At 37.4% G+C, this 6,856-nt stretch overlaps 1 protein-coding gene across 1 annotated transcript in view; it reads left to right on the top strand.

Annotated features, from left to right (window-relative positions):
• Nucleotides 1-6,856, top strand: part of LOC107716183 (proton myo-inositol cotransporter-like) — a 69,040-nt gene that overhangs the window by 53,037 nt on the left and 9,147 nt on the right. The gene's annotated exons all lie outside the window — the stretch shown is intronic.

The following is a 6,856-nucleotide window of genomic DNA, read 5'->3' as shown; positions in this document are numbered from 1 at the left end:
GTCTTATAATCAGGGTCGTCTTATATTCGGGCCAATACGGTAACTTATTTCTGTCTAGGAGAAATATTTGAGATGTTAAAGAGATCTCACTTTTGATTTTTCTTTCCTATGAGTGTCTGGTTTCTGGCACCTGTGTACACTTCCATATTTCCAGAATAATAGGGGGTTTTAACACTGATGACTTGCATTAAATGCATTCTAGTTACTTAAACAAGACTTAAAAGAGTCATATATTTTAGTATTTGGATGTTGTGTTGAGCTTTATTGGAATTTATTTTATAAAGACTTTAACAGTTTTGTGTAAAAAAATGTTATAGTTATTTCGGCTGTTTATTTGTTGAATGTCTATTAGCTGCCAAATTGAAGGGCTATGCTTAACATTCATATATCCCATGTATCTCGTTTTATCTGGCTCTGGTGCACATGATGCTGCCCAATTATCATTATTCAGAGAATCCACAACTAGTCGGTTATGAAAATGGATAGTTTTGCATCTGCCTATCTCAAACTGTTAGGGTCAGAAATTATCAGGCATTAAAGGGTTAGTTCACCCAAAAATAAAATTATCCCATAAATTACTCACCCTCAAGTCATCCTAGGTCAGGGGTAGGCAAGTTTGGTCCTAGAGAGCCGCAGTCCTGCAGAGTTCAGCTCCAATCCTGAAAAAAAAACTCACCTGCCTATAGCCATGTCAATGTCTTCAGGATTATTACTAATCCTGAAGACATTGATTAGCTTGTTCAGGTGTGTTTGATTTCATCCTCCCGGAGCTGCTTCCAGTAAACAACAGTGAGCGCAAGCTACATTAAAGTGATTATTACGTTTTGAATATGGATATTTTTCTTACAAAAACGCATCGGTTCGCTACAGAAGGCCTTTGTTCACCCCCGGGAGCCGTGTGAGACACTTTTTTTTTTATGGATGGGCGCATTTTAATTAAGTGCTTTTGGACTGAAGCAATGCAACACCCGCTGAGTGGCATTAAACAGCTTGAAAGATCAAAGACAATTTTTAATATAACTCCGACTGGATTCGTCTGAAAGAAGAAAGTCATATACACCTAGGATGACTTGAGAGTGAGTAATTTATGGGCTAATTTTCATTTTTGGGTGAACTAACCCTTTAACTCCCTCCTAACAGTGGAATTTGTTTTATCTCACTGATGAGAATGGACATTGTAAGACATTTAATGAATCCTCTTATTTACGAATCTTCTTAAATGAGTCAAACATTTTTTTGCAGTCTTTGAAGGATTTGTGCCAAAACAGTCATAATTTAGTCTCTCTGAATCTTAGTTAAATTGACTTTTTTGCTACTATACCTTTAAGACTTATTTATGTAAATTACCTCTGATATGATTGGCTAACATTTTTGTACACCATTTACTCATAGGTTTGCTGTTTGTACAACATTTACTTCTAGATTTGCAGTGTAGTCCATACTTCCTATCCTTCAATAACCGCTTGTTTTCAAAGTGCACGATTTATGAAATGATCCACTCCAATTAGAAACGGGCCAGTCAACTAATCAACTAGTTGTCTGACAACTGACTAGTCCATTAATGGTGCATTTACAGAGAGACACAATTGTGAAATATTGCAGATACACAGCTTTGAGAAGAGAGTGTTTGCATACTAAGAATGTGCTGCACTTTTGCATGCTAACAGCAAGTTCTACTTGCGAACGTTTAAAATAACGTGTGAAGATTGCCCTATGAGTCCAAGCAATCAGATTGGTTTTAAGAGCATCATTTTGAATCCAGAATGTATTTGGATGATTTGTTAGTCTTTATTGGAAACTTTTTATTTTATAAAAAAGTTCACAGTTTTGTACAATAAAAGGTTATAGTTACTTTGGCTGTTTATTTGTTGAATGTCTATTAGTTACATCCACTTCTTCCTAACATTGGATTTTTTTTTTATCTCACTGATAAGGATGCACATTGTAAGACATTGAATGATTTCGACCTTATTTACGAAACTTCTAAACGATTCATTTTTCTTAACATTCCACTGAAGACTTATTTATGTCTTATGCGACTTTAGAACAAAATAAAACAATCATAATCAATGTTTGGTTCACTGAGGCAGACAGGGTGAAATTAATGATATTCGGTTCAGTAAGCAAGTCAGATTAATTCTGCTCTCAAGGATTTTTAAATGTTTTTGATTCACTAAAAATGTGTAAGTCGCTTTGGGTACCACATCTGCTAAATGAATAAATGTACTAAATGTGAAAAGAAGTGGCTCACAGGTGTCATTAATCAGGAATCAGACTTGGTTGCTCTGTATGTTGATTCACAAAAAAAGTAAGGACTCTTTCAGAGTACTTTAGTACGATGTTTCATCCATATCTGTTCAAATGTATTAATCTTTCTGACACAAAAGATGTCCATGTTGCAGCTTAGTTTCAGATCTGCAAAGAGAAGAAGTCTTGAGTTCTAAAAGTGACTAGGCTTTCCTAGTCAGTCATAATTTTTCTCAAAACATCAAAAAATTTGTGAATCCCCTAGACGCGGCGCTTTCAAATGAGATCCAGTCTAGACGTTGACCACACCAGTCTTTATCTCATCCAAACACTCGGCAATTACCTCTTCTATACACATCAGAGCCCTCCCTCCATCCCTCGCTCGCCATCTGACATCTCTGTTGATTCCTAGACTCCTATCGAGAAGTCTGGGGTGAATTTGCCATGCAGGATTATGTCCGAGTGCTCTTCAAACAGTTTCTATTTTCAGACAGGAATCCATCTCACACCTTGGCACGAGTCCATGGCTTTTGCCATTCCGTGTTTAACCAAATCTTTCATTTGTATTCATGTGTGCCGAGGCGTTTGTAAGGAGGTTAACAGCACTTAGATAACTCAAAGCCATGATTGCGTTAGCGTTTCATAATTCTGAAGGTCAATGTTTTTCTATTTTTCAGCTTCACTGAGAATCTTTTTAACTATCGGCATCAACAATCCAGCTTACATAAGCTATAAAAGTTAAGAAATAGGCTTCTATTTTGGTTGATAAACTAAAGAGCTGGTCATTTAGCTGGTCGTGATGGACTGATCTTGTTGAAATGATCATGCTTTGTGATACAAATCAATGTTTTTATAGTAAGTAGACCAACTTGATTACGTCATTCGTGGTGCTTTATGGGAATGGGCGGAGCTAAAGTACTCTTTTGGCACACTTTGCTTGCTGCGACTCTAATTGGTGGAATCAGATGGCTTGCTTAAAGTTGTATGCATATTAAAGTGGAATAGGAGTATTTCACCAATTTCGCACATCTTTGAGTATATTTATATAGTTTGTAGTAGACGGGTTACAAATACATATGCTATTTGGTGTCCTTATCTTGCATTTATCAATACTAACATGATTCAAGGGCAGAAGGTGATATAAGCCACTTGAAGACCTGTAGATCTGCAGCTGAGATTATTTGAACAAATCCACAGGGGTCACTGACCCACTGCCAGAAGCACTGTATTATGAAACAAGGAAAGAAAGCACTTGCCATGGTGTGCAGAGAATAAGACACATCTATTTTCTGCCCCTGTAGTGAACACTCATCAGTGGCTTAGGCTCCATTCTTCTCATTTCCTGACCTTTGACACCACTTTTACCACAAACAATACCTCATCTGTCTATCATTGTACTACAGTTCTGTACCCTCGTTTCTTCTTTTATCAGGGTTTTTATCCAGCATGTTTGTGACCAATACAAGAGCAAATTAGGGAATTCGTTTTTTTTTTCTTGATAAGAGCAACCAAAGGCTTCCTATTTTCATCAACCCAAATGGGATGGAGTCAGGATGCTTTTAAGGATCAAGACAGAGCACGTTTAAACACGTACACTACACACAAGGGAATACTGTGAACAGAGAACTAGGCGAACATGATACATTTCATCTGAGAGGCCTGGGTCTGCAGGCACAAACGATGGTTGTGTGAAAGTACCGTATTGTCCCGAATATAAGACGATATTTTTTTCTTGGAAATACATCTGAAAAAAACGCGGTCGTCTTATATTCGGGCCAATACGGTAATTGAAAAGCTCGACAGTAGTCCAGTTTTCATAAAAATTGGGAATTAATTCCCTTTAAATCTGCATTAGCTGCTAAAATGACCTTTTTTAAATAAGTCTGTTAAATGCTCAATGTCTCACAGCTGAGACCCTTTGACGTCATGTGTTGAACAGCTGCATTATTGGAAATTGGAATTAGAGCAACGTAATTCCTGACAATCTGGTGGATGCTGAGGGTTAAAATCTTTTTATTTTCTTGTTATTTTGACACGAAACAGTACAGTACTGAAACTGTCAGTGTGGTTGTGTTTAATTTGTATAAAATGACTTTTTTTTTTTTTTTTACTTTGACGTGACATGTGACTGGTGGTTTTCATAAGATTCATGTGGTAAATGGTTTAGAAATGTGAAAACACAAGCAAGACAAGAAAAACTTATGTTGGTTATGTTGGTCTATTTTGCTGGTTTTGGAGAGGTTCGAGATATCTGTCAACTTGACCAAACTGGGAGACCAGCTTAAACAAAATGACTAAACCACCTTTTTCAGATGTCATGCTAATAATTATGCTAAATGCCATTAAGGACCACTAATGGTGTGGATGTGGTTTTGGATTTGTTTGTTTTTTTGTTGGTTGGTAATGGCTGATACAGTTATATGTATTGGGGCAACCAAACATGGTAAACGGAGTAACTTTGATATATTGTATTTGTGACTGTTACTTATTCACACTTATTCACACTTCACATGCCAGATTTCAGCTGTCACACAAATAAGTAAACCATTCCTTCAGGAAACCGTTGCAACAGTAATCTGGAGGTTTTTAAGTCTATTTGTTGAATGTGAACACAGACACAGTCTGTCCTGGATCTCTGCCTAATTAAACATTGTTTCTAGTTTAAAACTGACACAGTAGACCAAACAATAGAGACCCCAAATGTGTGGTTTCACAGAAGCTCTTCTTATCAGCACTCTCTGAGCAGAGCGTGTACTTTCTACACACTGAGAGAGTGTCTCAGCGGGTAGACTGAAAGCGTTGTTTTTTTTCTTTTTCTTTTTTTTTTACACAAAATCTCTGTATCTTGTTAAATTCTCTTTAGTAATAGTAGCAACACTGGACATCCAGACTGTCCATTGAGATTACTTGTACTGAAAAACAAAACAGGATTTCAGTGGAATTAATTCGCTGTATTCAGTATATTTGATTTTGTTGTACATACTTAGCATGCATTCTTGCATTAACTGGATGAGGTAACAATAAGGTGTCCAGATGCCAGAAATGGCGCAATATACCAAGTTAGTTGGTTTCTGAACTATTTTTCCCATTTATTTATTTGTTTTTTCTCATAGGGATTTTTTTAAGTCTTTGTTAAAGCATTGTAAGCCATGAACCAAGCCAACCAATTACAAAGGGAATCACAACATTACTTTTATTTGAAGCAAAAAAGTTTTTTCTTCAATCAAGTCAGAAGAAGACAAGACTGTTTACTTAGCTTTAGTTTACTTAGCTTAGCTACTATATAATAGTAAAGTATCAGATTTCTGGTGCAGCCAGTGACCTCCAGTTAAAACTACATATACTTGCACAGAGTATGTTTCGGCCTTTAAACACATCATTGTTGCATTGTTGTCCAGGTTTTTCCTGTACAATAAAACTAATATATATATGAATTTGATATTCACTTACAAATTTCCCATCCACCATTGCTGTCAAATCTCATTAAAGTGATTTGAATATGCAGATATTGAAATTTGGCATCTCATAATTGATTGAGAATCCAGTTTGCAATCACTGACTAATTTTCTGGAGCTTGATCAGTGAGCAAGATCCACTGGTCAACATTCACTATGTATTGTATGAAAATGAGCAGGGTGAAAGTTCTGTTAAACTTCATTAGTGGTTTTTTTTTTTTTTAATGGAAGAAAGAAAGGCATAAATGTTTGGAATGACATTCGTGAGTAAGTGAATGAATTAATTTTTGGATGAGTTAATTCTGTATAAGCCAGCATGCAAGACTACGGCAGCATAAAATAATGCAAATCCCTTATGAATTTAAGAGAGAGAAAGAGAGCAGGAAGATGGCATTTTACTTTGGGTTAATGAATGTTTTCCTGCTTCACTCCTTTGTGTGGCGAAAAACACTTTTACGCGTATGTATTAGCATACCTCCGCGCACCCAGTTCGTGCAGACAGGATACGTCATCAGCGCGTTCACGCACGCTGTGCAGACAGCAAAGATGGCAGGCAAACATCAACAACCCGATCTTCCTTCCTGGTATTGTAGTACTTTTAAAGTTTTCTCACCGGTGAATGACACATGTAGCCCGGCGGTTAATCTAGTCCTCGCGCCAGCTCATTAGAAGTGAGCTACGTGCATGAACTGTGTTCCGATCGATATGATCCCTACACAGAGTTCATTGCTCCCTACTCCCTGAGCAGGGGAAATCCGTTGAAGTTTACTTAACTTCGGAACATGGGCTGGAATTGGGAACCTGATGTAGCCTATTGTAGTAATGTTGTCTCTGGTCTGTAAGCGTAAATGCGTTCGGGGGCGTGGCTTTGGGCGGCGATTGCAGGGAGGGTGGGACGTTCGCTTTCAGTGCTATCAGGCTAAAGTTAGCATTTTCCAAGATCTCCTACTGCACCTTTAAACAAGCACGACAAAGAGTGTTGATGGCACAAGTATGTAATTACTAGAGCCCGAACGATATGGGTTTTTTGGGACCGATACCGATATTAGGGAGTTAAAAAAGGCCAATATCGATATATCGGCCGATATTCTTTGTGCATATTATAGTACAGTACCAGTCAAAAGTTTGGACACTTTCCCATTCATGTGTCCAAA

Source organism: Sinocyclocheilus rhinocerous, unplaced genomic scaffold (genome assembly GCF_001515625.1).
Source record: "Sinocyclocheilus rhinocerous isolate Xijiao unplaced genomic scaffold, SAMN03320098_v1.1 scaffold3022, whole genome shotgun sequence".
Classification (NCBI taxonomy): domain Eukaryota; kingdom Metazoa; phylum Chordata; class Actinopteri; order Cypriniformes; family Cyprinidae; genus Sinocyclocheilus; species Sinocyclocheilus rhinocerous.
This window is presented reverse-complemented; position numbering and strand designations above follow the sequence as displayed.